Below are 15,732 nucleotides of genomic sequence, written 5' to 3'. Positions count from 1 at the left end.
TAAGATGTTAAATTGAATATTTGCGATTCTTGTTGATAAATCTTGAATTTTCGATTGACCTACTGTATATATGTTTAACATTTGAATGCCTAGACTTGTTAATTATACAACCTAATTTGTAATTATGATTAATTTGTTGAAATTCGAATAATTTAGAATTGATTTGATTTTCATAATTAATTAATGATTTAATTAGGTATCCATGATTAAAAACCACCATAAAAATTGTTAATTTGTGATAAATTTTAAATTTTTATGACCTAGATTTGAATCCATGTTAATCGGAAATTAATTGATTAATAAATTTTCGATTTTTCGCCCTAAAATTATGAAATTAATATTATTTATTAATTTGTCATTAAATTTGAATTAAAAATTTTAAGTTTTTATGAAAAACGCTCATAAATGTTGCACGCACAAAGCACTGGACGCTACGTGTTACCCTAAAGGGGTGTTGTATAGTGCGGGCACATGACCAAGAAAATAATTAAAATTATTAATTTTAAAATTAATTAAAATTACGTAAACTGAAAATTTCAAATTAAAATTTCAAAACGATCTAATCGCAACGCAACAATCCCACGCAACGCACGCCCATGGGCCACACGCACACAGCCATCGCTGGCCATGTGCGCGCAGCCCATGCGCTGCGTCGCATCGCTGCTGCTGCTCTCCTTCGCAAGGCATCACGCGAGCTGGTGCTCGCTGCGCGCGCCAGCACTCGATGCACGCGAGCCATCGCTCGCTGCGCTCGCTTCATGCGAGCCAGCGCTCGCTGCGCGCGCTCGCCAGCGCTCGCTTTATGCGGGCCATTGCTCGCTGCGCGCGATTGCCAGCGCTCGATCTTGCGAGCCATCGCTCGCTGCGCGAGGCATCGACTCTGGGCGTAGCACTCGTGGCACGCGAGCTTGCGCTCGCTGCGCGCGAGGCTCCGCACGCTTGCGCGAGGCAGTGCGCGCTGTGGCGCAGCTCGCTTGCTTCCCACACGCGACTGCTATGCCTTTCTTTCGCCCTTGCCCATTGGTCCATTGCTCACAGCTAGACCGGTCAAAAATCGACCCGACCCGAAAACCGACCCGAACCCGACCCGAAAATACTGGGTCCTGAACAAGATTTTGTGACCCGTAACCCGATTTTATCCGAACCCGAGCAACCCGAAAAGTAATGGGTCAAAACCCGACCGAACCCGTTTTGGACACGACCGATTGAAAATCGTTGTATTTATAGTAATAAATGCGATTATGAGAAAATTTAAGCATAATAAACACGCTGTTTTTACTATCATTGTGTGTAATATGATTTTAATTTGAATTATACGCCATTTTATAGTTGAATTTGACTAAATATAAACTTGTGTAGGAAAATTTGTTAATTTGTACCCATATTTTGTATATTTATCACCTAAATTAATGAAAATATAATGCGCGTTTTAAAATCTCTCAACCCGTTGGGTCGACCCGAACCCGAAAGTTCTGGGTCTTGAACAAGCATTTGTAAACCCGAACCCGAAAGTGACCGACCCGATCTAACCCGAACCCGAAAATAATTTTTTACAACCCGACCCGACCGACCCGTTTGACAGGTCTACTCACAGCCCACGACACAAGGCAGGGCTGCTGCCTTGTGCTCGTGCACCATGGCCTTGCTCATTGCATTCGTGCCGCATGGGCGACGAGCTCCCTTGCTCGTCGTCACATGCCCGCACTATACAACACCCCTTAAGGGTAACACGTAGCGTCCATTGCTTTGTGCGTGCAAGTTATATGAGCGAATCGCATAAAATTTAAAATATTTATATTTAAATTTAATGATAAATTAATAAATAATATTAATTTCATAATTTTAGGGCGAAAAATCGAAAATTTATTATTCAATTGATTTCCGATTAACATGGATTCAAGTCTAGGTCATAAAAATTTAAAATTTAACATAAATTTACAATTTTTATGGTGGTTTTTAATCATAGGTATCTAATTAAATTATAACTAATTATGAAAATCAAATTAATTCTAAATTACTCCAATTTTCAACAAATTAATCATAATTACAAATTAGATTGCATAATTAACAAGGCTAGGCATTCAAACTTGTTAAACATATACAGTAGGTCAATCAAAAATTCAAGATTTATCAACAAGAATCGCAAATATTTAATTTAACATCTTAAATTTACGAAATTTTGCATTCGAAAAACTAAAACCTCCGAAAAGTCATAGTTAGGCTTCGAATTTGAGAATTCTGGGTTCGGCCGAAAAATACGTTTTTTGTCAAAATTTTAGAATGCCTTTTACATGCGGAATTGACACAAAAATCACTCGATTTGGATGAGTAACGAAGAAACTGCCGAAAAATTGCGTACGTATAATTACATAAACGCAATTTGCAATTAATTAACAATTACGAAAATTAATCACCCCTTTTAATTCTTGCAAATTTGTAATATTTAACCATGTTCATGCAATTTAGATTATGAAAATAATAAGAGGCTCGTGATACCACTGTTAGGTTATGATACATATGACAATACATAAATCATGCGGAAAAACCATAAAGCCAGGAAAGCATATTATTTACACATAATCATTTAGCATAGTTTAGATGCATACTCTTTGTTGCGTGCCTACCCTAGCTGTGCCCGAACCGAACAAGAACAAGTCTTTAGGACTCCAAGTGTCGTCCCTCCGTAGATAGTCCACAGCACGTCCGGATCCGCCTTAAGCTTGACCAACTAGGATCGCCCTTAAGGTACTTAGAATTTTCGGCACATATAAGCAATTGTATGACTGAATTTTTGCTCTCAAAAATCACTTTGAATACTTGAAATCTCTATACAAAATAATGACCCTAGGGCTTTATTTATAGAGGTATGAAAAGGGAATTGTAATCCTATTAGGATACGAATTAATTAAACTAGAATCCTAATAGAATTCATATTTAATTAATTCATCCTTTTAGGTTTAGGAATTTAATCATATGTCGAAACCTGATAGCTTTAGGATTCGTATAGCACACAAACACACACACGCACGCACAGCAGCCCACGAGGGGCGCCATGCGCGCGCGCGCAGCCCGCGAGCTCGCAGCCCATTGCCACGAGGCCCACACGCTGCCGCAGCGTTGGCGCGCGCTGGGCCTGCCTTGCGGTGGGCCTGGCGCAGCCTTGGGCTGGCGTGTTGTGGCGCGCGTTTCCCTTGCTGGATGTGGGCCTGGCTTCGTGCTGGGCCTTCGTCTAGCAAGCTCGTCCGATGCTAATTCGTACGACGCGCTTCCGATTAATTTTCCGATTCCGGAATTCATTTCCGATACGAACAATATTTAACATTTCCGATTCCGGAATTAAATTCCGTTTCGAACAAATATTTAATATTTCCGTTTCCGGAATTATTTTCCGATTCCGATAAGATTTCCGATTCTGACAATATTTCCGTTTCCGGCAATATTTCCGATTCCGGCAATATTTCCATTTCCGATAATATTTTCCGATACGTACCATGTTTCCGTTTCCGGCAACATCTACGACTTGGATAATATTTATATTTCCGATATGATCCATATTTCCGTTTCCGGCAATATCATCGTTTCCGGAGTATTCATTTCTTGCCTGTGACGATCTCAGCTCCCACTGAAACCAAGATCCGTCGATTCCGAATATCCATAGATGGAGTATTTAATTCCATTAAATACTTGATTCGTTTACGTACTATTTGTTTGACCCTACGGGTTCAGTCAAGAGTAAGTTGTGGATTAATATCATTAATTCCACTTGAACTGAAGCGGCCTTTAGCTAGGCATTCAGCTCACTTGATCTCACTGAATTATTAACTTGTTAATTAATACTGAACCGCACTTATTAGACTTAACATAGAATGCATACTTGGACCAAGGGCATTATTTCCTTCATCATACACTCCGGATTCTAAGAATCCGAATCTGACAAAGAAACGGCCCAGACCCTATTTTCAACGCCTGGCTCTGGGCGCTGAAATTACCTGGGACGTGTTCTTTCCTAATTCCTCGTGGATTAGAGTTCTACGATTCTATCTTTCCACGAACTCTTTTCTATAAATAGGGCCCCAAGTTCGACGTGACACAACACACAATTATTATTCTGAGTAATGACTCTAAACCCCTAAGCCTAAGCCTCACGCTGCGAAATTGATCACGCGTTCTGTCTCAGTCGATCCAAAAATCGAACAGAACGTATCATGTCCCGTAATTTGAGATTCGTTAAATAAAAGGAGAAATAGCAAAGTCAAAGTGGTTAGTTTTCTGAGAACCGTGACGCACCTCTCAAGGGTGCGTCGTATAGTGTCCCTTTTCCATGGTTTAATTGCTTTCCTCACCCTTTTATGAATTGTTAAACTAATAAAATCTGATTGTTCTATCACGCCTAATAAAGATAATATGTTGGGAAATTGGATTATCATGCTAGGTCCCTTAAAACAATCTATATCAGATAATCATGTTCGATCTAGTACTATATGTTGCATATTGTTAAAATCAACTCAGATTAGTTTAATAGTTAACGCATGTCCCTTCAATTATTCATGATGAGCTAGTAAGGATATCCTGCCTCTGGAGTTATCGAAGAGCGAGTACTCCTCTCGGTAGTTACAGTCCCCCGAACCCTCAATCTCTACCTTGCGGGTGTATGTTGAGAGATCCCCACACCAGGGATCACAAGGGAACCTACGGCCGTCGTGGTCAAACAAAATTGCACTCCCTTTATGTCACGACAACCGGGTTTTGTCAGTTTTTCTCATTGTCGTTAAAAACTGAATGCCGACTCCTATATTACTAGTCAATTGGGTTTAAACTCACAGGAAATCCAATTACACTTCATTTGACAAAAAGAAACGTCACACCCACGAGGGACAAGGTCACGCATTAACCTCGTGCTTTTTCGACCCCCTCACAGCGAGCAGTCGCGTGTGGGCAGCAACAGAAGCGACACAGCACAGAGGCTGCGCGCAGTATGGCCAACAATGGTTGTGTGTGCGTGTGGCGTGTGGCTGCGTGTGGCGTATGGCTGTGTGTGCCTTATGCAACGATCGATCGAGCGGGGTGTAGCTGCCTCGTGGCTAGATGGGGCTTGGGCGCAAGCCCAAGTGCCTCGTCTTGCGACGATTGATACGTTTTGTTTTTTAATTTTGAATTTTCCGTTCCGAAATAATTTTAGTTAATTTTAAAATTAATAATTTAAATTGTTTTCTCGGTATTTAATTTTGATTATTATAATTATTATAAATTTTAATTTATACATATTATTTTACTAAAATTAAACCTTGAATTAATTTAAATTCCTTTAAATCAACTGAAAATAAATTAAAGGATTCGATTATAATTTTATATGAGCTTTAAATTTTAGTTAAACTTGTATGTTTCCGGTTAGACTAGAAATACATTTTTATGTTTAAAATTAGTAAAGCATATAAAAATTATTGGTTTAAGTGGGAGCATTTTTAGTCATAAACTCTTGATTAGGTCTACAAATCCTTTAAGGTTAAAACAACTTGATTAGAATTAATAAGGAATGAATAATTGGTAGATTATTGGTGCCCTTGATTAATTGCTGCAAATATTTATGTGATGCATTACAATGTGTTTTACTAACCAGCTATGTGGGCCATTCATGATAATGAATGGGTGAATGGTATATATTGTATATCTACTGTTTTGCAGGTTATGAAGTGACTAGTATGTCCCAAATAGGATAGAAAATATGGTCTGCGTACCAATAATTTGAATGTAATTGGTCTAATGCACCAAAGTTTGTTTTTTAATTCAAATATGGTCTGCGTACCATCAAATAGTTGTAATTAGTTTAATTATAGCTTATCCTATTTGAAGAAAATGGCGCCTCCCATGGTGAAATTCAAGACGAAGTTTCGAATCCATTTTCAAGATGGACTTTGAAGTTGAAGGTTCAAGATGAAGTCGGGCCATACTAGATCACACTTATCTTATGCATGCTTTAAGTTATTTATTGCTTTAAATATGTCTTAATTATGCATGAGATTATGGCTTGATTATGTTGCATGATTAAGGATTTTAGTTCACTTAAAATCTAACCAGCATAATAAGAGCCTTAAGTTCCAAGCTTAAAAATTGAGTTAAAAGGTAACATGCCAAAATAACACTTACTTGGATAACCTTTACATCAATCTTAGTAATAGTTTTCCTCCATAGCGAGGTGTTACTTATTGATTCTAAAGGGGTAAGGTACACAAATAATTGTGAGTACACGTTAGTTTTGGTGAAACTCAACGATATAAGTAAGGAGTCCTTTTATGTCGTGGCAAATGCGATAGGTTTACCTAATAAGTTCTTAGACGTACCTATCAACCAAGAGTAGTTTCTAGACTATTAGGAAAAGGCTTTTGCTTACCTAAAATATTTTAGAATTGAGTCAAAATAAATAATGTGCTTAATTCTTCAATGATTTAAGGATCTTGGAATCATTTTATTCACACCTGCCGGAACAATAAATTCGATTAAAAGGTTAATAACTTGTTTGAATTGCATGATTGCTTTAATTTTCAATTGATCTTAAAGGGGTAAGGTACACAAATAATTGTGAGTACATGTTAGTTTTGGTGAAACTCAACGATATAAGTAAGGAGTCCTTTTATGTCATGGAAAAATTGATAGGTTTACCTAATAAGTTCTTAGACGTACCTATTAACCAAGAGTAGTTTCTAGACTATTAGCAAAAGGCTTTTGCTTACCTAAAAGATTTTAGAATTGAGTCTAAATACATAATGTGCTTAATTCTACAATGGTTTTTAGGATCTTGGAATCATTTTATTCACACCTGCCGGAACAATTAATTTGAATAAAATGCCAATTACTTGTTTAAATTGCATGACTGCTTTAATTTTCAAGTTATTACTCATGATAAATGTTTAGACTTTGCATGCTTCAAAGTATGTTTTAATTATTGGTTATAATTAAATATCTTGTACTGCAATAAACCCTTTTAGAAAGGTAATAGTAAATTTCCTCGATTGGTAGTGAATCCAAGAACCATTCACGGAAATGAGAGAAAGTGAGCAATTTAAAATGTACGTTTCTTATATCGACTTTTATGGTTGTTTTCGAATATCAAAGTCGAATGGCAAACCAATTGGTGCTTGTGAATTCAAAATACAATGTAGTTTTGAGATCATAAACCAATGGTTAACAGCCTAATATCTTTGTCCATTTAATTCTCGAATGAGTCTAGTCCCTAGACATTCGAATAGATTGATGCTTAGAGAACCTTAGAAGCTTCAGCTAAGATCATCTAGTTGAAACAGAATATTCAACATAAACAAAATGGTATAAACTCTGTTGGAATGACATTGGACATGTCTAAACAAAGTATAAAAATCAACACTAGAGAATTCAATTCTTAAGACTAGAAGAAAGGGTATAAGAAATAGGAAAACAAGGAACAAATGAAAGGAATTTACAATTCCGTTTCTACCTATAAGTTGGTGTTTAAAGAAAAGTGACCTAGCAATCAAACTTCCTTGGTATCATATACCGCTTGAGGTTCTTACTTCGGTAATAACTCAAACAATGGAAGCTAGGCTACACTAATGGCCTACAAGTGGGAAATGAAGCATGGCAATGCTACATTAGTTGTAGGGTCATCTAGTTTGTTTTAAGTCCTTTCAAAGGCTGGAACTTAATGGCTATTTTGTTCCACAATCAGCATACCTAAATTTCTATTTTCAAACACAGAAAGACTCACATTCAGAAGAACAAAAACAATGTTTGTTTGTTTATTTGAATGAAATTGTCATTTACGGTTCTAGTCAATATGCTTGATTAAAAAACAAACAACTCTTTAACAATAAGAACTTTACTAGGTTCAAATCAATCTCTTGATTTGAGTTCCACTAATCTTTGGCATTGTTGCTTAGACCATGTCAACAAGTTAACATTCTAAAGCTCTATTTTAATGGACTTTTGAAAGTTGGTTGATTTCTAGATCAATTCAAGATAAGCTAGTCTTACTTGTTGAAAGTAACAAAGGATATGAACTATTGTTAGAACGCCTAGACAATAGAGTTCAAAGCTAAAGAAAGATTTTATGACTTTATTATTTCACATGGACTTGATTGAATATAGGTTTACTTACTCAAATGTGATATAAGTTTGAATCTGTTTGGCTAGTTCAAAGATTCAGAAATATAAAATCCACTTGGCAAGAAATCATAAAGATCTAGGTTAGATCATGTTGATGATTACTTATACCAAAAATGATCATCAATGATTGTGTGTTGTAATTTCACGATCTAACTCCATAAGATATGGCATATCTACGTTGGAATGATCGAAGTCAATTAGTACTTGATTCGATCAATGATGAATCATAAAGAATTTTCCTATAATTTCTAAATAAAATGCTCAACTACCACCAAACTAAACCAAATTCGTCAAAGCAATTGAAAAGAAATTTCAGAATATCTTTTCATAATATATCTAAAGAGTTGCTAAACTCAGTGGGAGCTTAGTGTTTCTTATTCAACAAACTAAGGCCCAAGTATCGATATATGTTTCATTGTGATTTATTCAAATGAGACACAAGGGTATTGTTTCTACCACGAATATTTGAGAATATAATGTTTGTTTGCTCGAAATAATGTCCTTTTGGAGATTCGTTTCCAAAATAACAAGTGGGAGAAAATAGACCTCGGAAGTCATCGAGGCGAACGACAAACATAAATGGACATTCCGGAGGCTTTTCAAAGTTCTTCGGAAAATCCGAACACTTATTCTTTAAGGACTTTAGAAGTGGCTTTAAATAATAGACATCTCTTAGACGACTTTACAAGTGCTTCAAGGAGAACAGAATATTCAAAAGACTTTCAAGTGGTTATTGATATTCTATTGTTTGATGTTCTATACCCAAGTAGGCATAGAGTTTAAGTCACTGAAACTATGAGATTTTTCTATTAGATAGTGAAGAAACATGGAGTTCAGGTCACTGAAGCTATGCGATTCTTCTATTAGATAGTGAAGAAACCTACAAGTTGCAGTCAAACTATTATCATGAGTTTGTGACCTGTGAGAAAGCTATGATGAAACCCAGATTCCCTAAAATAGTTAGAGGCCATATATAGACTCAAATATTTTAAATGGTTAGAGGCCATAAAACATAATCAATATTTTGATGACAAAATAGAAATTTGTTAATTTGCAAGAATAGATTTACACCTATTGGTTGTGAATTGGTGTTAAGGATAAAAAGCATCGAACATGGAATTGTGTTCACACACAAAGCTAGATTAGTTGATAAAGGTTACAAGCAAATTCACGGCGTGGATTGTGTTGAAACCTCATGCATAATCATAATGCTCATGTCTATAATTCAAGCAATAATTGCATATTGGTACATATGGCAATTGGATGACAAAAGTTCTTCCTCAATCAAATGTTGGAAGAAACTATGTACATGATATGTCATAGAATTTGTGGATCCAAATAAATTCTTGAAAAGGAAAGCTAGCTTATGAAATCTAAGTACAGATTTAAGAAAGCAATTGGAAATTGAAAATGTATTTTAGTGAAGCTAATAAGTATTTTAGTTTCATAAAATGCACATGATTCTTATAGATATATAAGAAAATTAGTGGGAGTACGTAAAAACTTGATTGGCCCTATGTGTATCACACACATATCTCTCTATTGTGAAATAACATTCAAATTCTAATGAATTAGATTTGAAATTAATAATAAATGTTGGACCATGGCGAAACATAGTACATACTGGGTATTAAGATCTATTTACAAAGATCTTATATTATTGTTTTGGATTAAGTAATGGCATTTACTAAATCAAACACGAAAGACTCCATTGGAGATATTTGACCCATATGAATAAATCTAAGTAAAAGAATGTTTGAACTATGTATAAGAATTTACTAAGTTAAACATCAAATAATCTAATGAGATTCTTAACCTTTATTATATGTCAAAGAATTTAGCTGGAATTAGTATCTACTGAAACTAGATGAGCTAAAGTTACATGAATAGAATTCGATTGGGAATTATTCTGCAAAAGAATTTATCATGTATGATATAATATGAGGATCGCCAAAAACGTATCGTATGGCTTTAGGCATGACGAACATATACCAATCTCTATTGATCTAAGTGAAGATCAACTAGATTAAGATCAAGAATACTTATGGTACTTGAAAAAGTACATATAAATAGTTCTTGATTCAAGGAAATAAAGATATGCTAAATATTGATGCTAGACGCATGAACACTGGCAAAGGATCAAGCAAGATCCCTTTGGAGTTAACAATTGGCAAGGACGAGCTACAGAGCATCGTGTTTTGAAATGGAAACATGGATTGGAGACCATAAGTTGTTGGGTGGGAAATTAAATATTAATTTCTATGTTCTAAGATATAGTTGGAAAGTCTTCCGCATATCTATGAACTGCTTGGATAAGTAAATCCAAACAAAGCATCACTAGCAACCTATACAGTTGAAGTAAAAGTACTTATTGTCTAAGAAGCAATAAAACAGGGTTGTTTAAGTTAAAGAGTTCTTCACTGAACTTGGGTGGATCACATGTCTGCTGACTTGTGGTTCTTCATTGCAAAATGCGTAGAACCACTATTGTAGCAAGAAAGATTAGATCACAAAATAAACATACTCAAAAGATCTTATCATCATATCTCGAAGAATATTCGATGAAAAGGATATTAAGATTGGCAAAGCATGATAACTAAACCTATGCAACAAGTGAGAAGCAACACTCACATTGTAGCACTGGAAATTAAGCATAGCTTTGAATTCCATGAACTGATTTAAAGATGGGTTCGAGGCCCATGGTTGTAAAACATTGGGGTTGAACATTTATCATATATGAAATGTATTTTCATATTCCATTTAATCTTGGTTTAGTATTAAATGATAAGTCCCTTCAATTTGAAGATATATTCAAGATAGACTGTCAGGACCAGTCCTGTGACTAAGAAATGTCTATCAAGTGAACTTGAATGTCAAAAGTTGAAAATGGTCCCTAGTCGGAGTTTTCTATAAAGATGGGCGCATAGAAAACGTTAGACGACGAATTATGTTTCTTGAACTATGTGGACATGGCAATGTCGTAATCATTTGCATAGATACTTACTTTGGGAAGACTAGTATCGGACAGACCTATGAAACTTTACTGTAAGAGATGAAAATCTGTCATAAGTAAATTTCATTAAAATTATTAGACACTAATCCTCAATACCTGAGTGATTTGAGATTACTTGTTTGAGAACTGCTTACTTTGACGTTGTCAACCGTCGCACCGTAAAAGGAGGCTATAAAGGCAACGCTCAGGTAATCACCTATCAAACGAAGTCTAATCTCAAGATCGCAAGATTGGGATTATCCTCCCATAAATCGAGATGAGATACTGAAAGTTGTACAAGGCCACTCGGAGAGCTAGAAACTGTAAAATGCATTGCCGTGCTCAGATGAATCATAGGCTATGATTATCTGTTTATTTGATCAGTTCAACTCTGAAACCGAGAAACACCTCTGGACATAATAAGGATGACAACTCTTACCTTATGTTCAAGAGCAAGCATCGAGCGACAAAGGAATTAGGAAATGCACACTTGTCCCTAAGGACAAGTGGGAGACTGAAGAAAATAATGCCCTTGGTCCAAGTATGCAGTAGGTTCATTATTAATTAACAAGTTAATAATTCAGTGAGATCAAGTGAGCGGAATACCTAGCTAGAGGCCGCTTCAGTTCAAGTGGAATTAATGATATTAATCTACATCTTACTCTTGACTGAACCCGTAGGGTCACACAAATAGTACGTAAACGGATCAAGTATTTAATGGCATTAAATACTCCATCTATGGATATTCGGAATCGACGGATCTAGGTTTCAGTGGGAGTTAAGATCGTCAAAGGAAAGTAAATGAATACTCCAGAAACGATGATATTGCCGGAAACGGAAATATGGATCGTATCGGAAATATAAATATTATCCAAGTCGTAGATGTTGCCGGAAACGGAAACATGGTACGTATCGGAAAATATTATTGGAAATGGAAATATTGCCGAAATCGGAAATATTGCCGGAAACGGAAATATTGTCAGAATCGGAAATATTATCGGAATCGGAAAATAATTCCGGAAACGGAAATATTAAATATTTGTTTGAAACGTAAATTAATTCCGGAATCGGAAATGTTAAATATTGGTCGTATCGGAAATGAATTCCGGATTCGGGATTTTAATCGGAAGCGTATCGTACGGATTAGCATCGGACGAGACTTTCTAGACGAAGGCCCAGCACGAAGCCAGGCCCTCGCCCAGCAAGCCATACGCATCAATCCACAAGCCAAAGCCTCGCCAGGCCCAGCGCAAGGCCAGGCCCAGCATGATTTTGCGCGCGCGCGGAGCAAGTGGGCTGCGAAGCAATGGGCTGGGCGCCGTGCAATTCGTGTGGGCCGCAAGGCATGCGCGCGGGCTGTGCGGTGCTCATGCTCGTGCTCGTGTGCATGCTATACGAATCCTAAAGCTATCGGAATTCGTGCTATGATTAAATCCTAATCCTAGAAGATAGAAATTAATTAAATAGAGTTCTAAAGGGATTCTAATTAATTAATTTAGTATTCTAATAGCTTTCTAAATCCTTTTCCATGATTCTATAAATATGTGCCTAGGGTCACAAAATTTATACGCGAGTTTAATAAGTATTCAAACAATAAAAGCTAGGATTTTTAAGCAGAAAAATCAGCCATATTACTTGCCTATTTAGCCGAAAATAATAGTACCTTAAGGGCGATTCTAGTTGGTCAATCTTAAGGCGGATCCGGACGTGTTGTGGACTATCTACGGAGGGACGACACTTGGAGTCCTAAAGACTTGTTCTTGTTCGGTTCGGGTGCAGCTAAGGAGGGCACGCTTGATAGGGTGTTTTCCGTCGTTGAAAGATCAACACCTCAATCAAACAAAATTTATAAAACACCTAAACTACCGGCTATATTGACTATAGCGGCAAGTATAGGGATCGTCCCATAGGAATGGATATGCTTGACTTATCAATCTATGCGTTCACAAGCTAGTTCGGATGGAAAATGATTTGTTTTTCAATTAATCTAATCTAAGCTAGAAGAACAAACAAATAAAGGAATTCTAGAGATTTCAGGAATCGGCTATGGAAATCGAATCAAAGGTAGCACAAGGTCAACACATTCATGAATATGCAACAACATAGAAAATAGGGGAATGAAAACTAATGACGAACACGCCACCTCTCGGATAGGGAACGCTAAGGGTCTAACCCACGGAAGAGCTTTCGCCTAATCCTAGATTAAACTAACTAGCATATAATAGGAACTATCATTCACTTGCACAAATTAGGCTCACAATGTCTTGCGAAACCTAATCATACATTCCAATCTAATCCAATCGAATAGCATTCGCGACTACTACTCAACTAGTCATGGAAATCCTATCACTAAATCACATTTAATCACAACATCAATCATGAATTTCCCCAAAACTTCTCCAAATTCAATCCCAAAGCTTCATCCCTAACCTCTAGACTAAACTACTCAATTATCATGATTAACATCAACATTAAACTAATATTAATCCTAATCATGAAACTAATTGAATTAATGAAGCTAATTGGAACAAAGAAATTCAGAAAATTCAAACTACAAAAATTGGGGAAAAATCAAGCAAATTCAAAATATCAAACTAATTCTAGAATTCAAGCATAAAATCTAAGCAAGAACGAAATTAACAAAGCGATTAAAGAATTGAAGAACAAAATCAAAAGAGGAATTAGAATTATACCTTGAAATGAAGAAATTGCATCAAACTTTGAAGAACAAAATGAAGAGAAAAACTCAAAGCAAGGAGAAAAAGAAATCTGAAAATGATGATTGAATTCACTAAGAAATGAAGAATTTGAAGCAATGAATCCTAATCCTAATCTCTAATCTAAGCCCTAAACTATTTCTAGAGAGAGAATACTAAGCTAAGCCTAAAATCTGAAAATTAGAAATGAATTACGTAAAACTAACTACGTTCAACAATGCTGCGATTTTAGTTTATATAGAAGCAGCCCGCGCAGTAACATTCGATCGAATTGAGGGTACGTTTGGTCGCACAGATTCTGTGCGGTCGAACAAGATTCATCATTCGGTTGCACAGCAATTTTAAGCCATTCTGTCCAGCCACTTGACCGCATGCACTCGACCGCACAGGAAGCATTCGAGCGCACAGCAGAAGCTTCGATCGCACAGCTGCTGCGAGCTTTGCTGCGCCCACAGCTGCGTGGCTGCTTCTGTTCTGCGTGTTGCTGTTGTTGCACTGCTCTGCTGTGGGATTGCTGCTGTATTGCTGCTGTATTGCTGTTGTGTAATGTGTTGAATCATGGCACTCAAATGGGCTATAAGAGATGCTGCAAGGATGGCTTAAAGGAGAGCACAAGGCTACTGCAGTGGCAGCTCGTGCATTGATGTGAGTGTTGTTGTGAGTGTTGTTGTGGGTGTTGCTGTGATTGTTCGCCTGCTGTTCCTTGCGTGATGTTGCTGCTGGTATTGCTAATGCCTTGCTTCGTCGCTGCACAAAGAATATCGTCGCTGCACTCAATCAAACAACGAATAGCCAAGTTATTCAAATCACCTAGCACACTTATTAAATCGCGTAGCATTTATTAATTCGTATCGCATGTTTGCAAATCGTAAAATCATATTAAAAAATCGTCAAGCATAATGGCACAATATTAAACGCGTTAATACTCAAAACGACCCTTACGCAAAGAGAATGTGCACAAAAGGCATATTTAGAGCAAAAACGACTAAAATATGCGCAAGACGAGAAAATATTACGATTAATGCAAAAATACGATAAACGAACTAAAAACAATAAAACTAAGAGAAAATAAAAATAAAATGCTAATAAAATGAACTAAAATCCTAAGCTAAGAGCGACATAAATGTCGCTCATCAACGCTACAAAGTGTATGCATCCTAGACTAATTATATGATTATGTGCAATTAATATGTATCCTGGCATTAAGGTTTTTCCGCATGATTTATGTTGTTCATATGTATCATAACCTAACACGGGGCCACTAGATTAAACATGTGGAATCTAATCATTGAAAGGATGGAGAAGAAACTTAATAAATGGAAAGGTAATTTGCTGTCTTTAGGTGGCCGACTCACGCTTTTGAAAGCCTCCTTATCCACCTTACGCCTTTACTATCTGTCAATATTTCCTATCCCAAGAGGAGTTGCAGACAAAATCATAAAAATCCAAAGACAATTTCTCTGGTGCGGAACTTTTGGGAAAAAATACCTAGCTCTGGCTCCGCGGAACCTTGTAAAATTCCCGAAAGCATTGGGTGGGCTTGGTGTTGGTGATTTACTTCACAAAAATCTTGGTCTCTTGTGCAAATGGATATGGAGACTGATGAATGACACAACTCACTATGGACCAGATTGGTGCGAGAAAAATACAAATATGGGCCTATATTTTCAATAAGGGATCTCTCCCCTCCACCCACGGGTGGGCAGTGGCAAAACATATGCTCTGCACTACTACGCAACCCTTGTGCTAAAACGATGATGATATCAAATTTTCGAAAGAAAGTTGGTAGTGGGTAAAGCACTTTATTCTGACATAAAACTGGGTGGGAGAGACTCCATTAAAATAGGTTTTCCCAAGACTATTCTCTATTAGCACTACAAAAAAAAC

This window comes from Spinacia oleracea, chromosome 6, assembly GCF_020520425.1.
Source record: "Spinacia oleracea cultivar Varoflay chromosome 6, BTI_SOV_V1, whole genome shotgun sequence".
NCBI lineage: Eukaryota > Viridiplantae > Streptophyta > Magnoliopsida > Caryophyllales > Amaranthaceae > Spinacia > Spinacia oleracea.
Note: the sequence above shows the minus strand (reverse complement) of the source record.